This window comes from Dipodomys merriami, unplaced genomic scaffold (genome assembly GCF_024711535.1).
Source record: "Dipodomys merriami isolate MVZ:Mamm:240054 unplaced genomic scaffold, mDipMer1.0.p SCAF_614, whole genome shotgun sequence".
Lineage (NCBI taxonomy): Eukaryota > Metazoa > Chordata > Mammalia > Rodentia > Heteromyidae > Dipodomys > Dipodomys merriami.
In genome coordinates this window covers 260,498-261,969 of record NW_027206196.1, presented here as the reverse complement: position 1 = coordinate 261,969, position 1,472 = coordinate 260,498, and the positions used below count along the sequence as shown (strand labels likewise).

Sequence of the window (1,472 nt, the reverse complement as noted above, 5' to 3'; positions counted from 1 at the left end):
AGACTCATTGCCGCTTGCATTGATCTTTGGTCCCTGGTGGTCTTTTGGCGGGGGCTCCAAGTCTCCGGGCATTATAATAAGTATCAAGGAGGACTTCTGAGAGCCACTGGTGCCTTCCTAAACATTGGTCTTGCTGATGTTCTTGAACAGACCAGTGAGTCCCTATCCTCGGGTTGAAGTGGTGGGAGCTGGAGCCCACAGTTTGAATCCTGGTCCTGCCACCTCCAAATGGCAGGAGATCCTAAGAAACTCATTCCTATCCATATGAATACCAATGGAATGTGATGTATGTCATGATTGAATGGGACGTTCTTAAATGATTCTCGGATAAAATTGTAAACAATTAGATTATAATACACTGATCAATTTTAATTAGTACTTATGAAACATTTAAACAATCACATTCATTAAATGGAGGCATAATGAAATATATCAGAACTGGGTGTCACATGGTATAAGGGTGCCATTTTTTCTGCCAAGACTTACTTTAGTTAATTGTTATATCCCATTTTCTGAATGTAATTTGGTATATGAAACTAGGATATATTATAAATCAATTATTCAAAGTTTTTATCATAAATATTTATAGCAAAATATAGAGATAAATCCAAATTATATATATATATAAGCAAATTCCCAAAATTAAATATATTTAAACCATTAAAATTTTTAACAAAACTTAACACTTGCTGCAGTGTTCATTATGACAGGAGCCTTGTATAGAATAATTGAATTCCTCCTCCTACACATCTCTTGAACAACAAATATCTGGAATTATTTTGTTTTTGACATGTCAATCTTGACTTTATTCTTAAATGTGTGCTTATGTAAGAAGTACATGGCTTTAAATTTCATGAAAATTCTTTTATACTTACTTTTTGTTGAATTGTCTAGTTTAAGAAAATCAATTACACTTTATATATAAAACATGTTCTATGCTCCATTCAGCATGACGTACTCTAACATTGGAACAATACAGACAAGATTTGAATGGCCCCTGGGCAAGGATGATAGGCAAATTCCTGTACCATTCCATACTTTTACAACAACAGATGCTGGAGGGGATGTGGACACAAGGGAACTGTACTGCACTCTTTGTGGGAGTGTAAACTTGTTCAATCACTTTGGAAAGTAGTATGGAGGTTCCTCAAAAGACTCCACATAGAACTCCCCTATGACATAGCAATCCCACTTTTGGGCATTTACCCAAAAGATCACAAACAAGACGGTACTAAAACTATCAGCACAATCATATTTATTGCAGCATTGTTTAAGATAGCTAAGATATAGAAACAACCCCGATGCCCCTCATCAGATAGATCAAGAAAATATGCTATTTGTACTAATGAAATTCTATGCCTCCATAAGAAAGAATGGCATCGCCCAATTTGTAGAAAATGGAAAGACTTGGAAAAAAATTAAGTGAAGTAAGCCAGGTCCAAAGAAACATAGGTCCCAGGGTTTTCCTAATT

The 1,472-nt window shown here is 35.3% G+C and overlaps 1 non-coding gene across 1 annotated transcript; it reads left to right on the top strand.

Annotated features, from left to right (window-relative positions):
• Positions 1 to 939: 939 nt before the first annotated feature.
• Positions 940 to 1,042, top strand: LOC138814829 (U6 spliceosomal RNA). Its single transcript, XR_011368103.1, has one exon. It is a non-coding gene; the product is annotated as a U6 spliceosomal RNA (small nuclear RNA).
• The last annotated feature ends 430 nt before the right edge of the window (positions 1,043 to 1,472 follow it).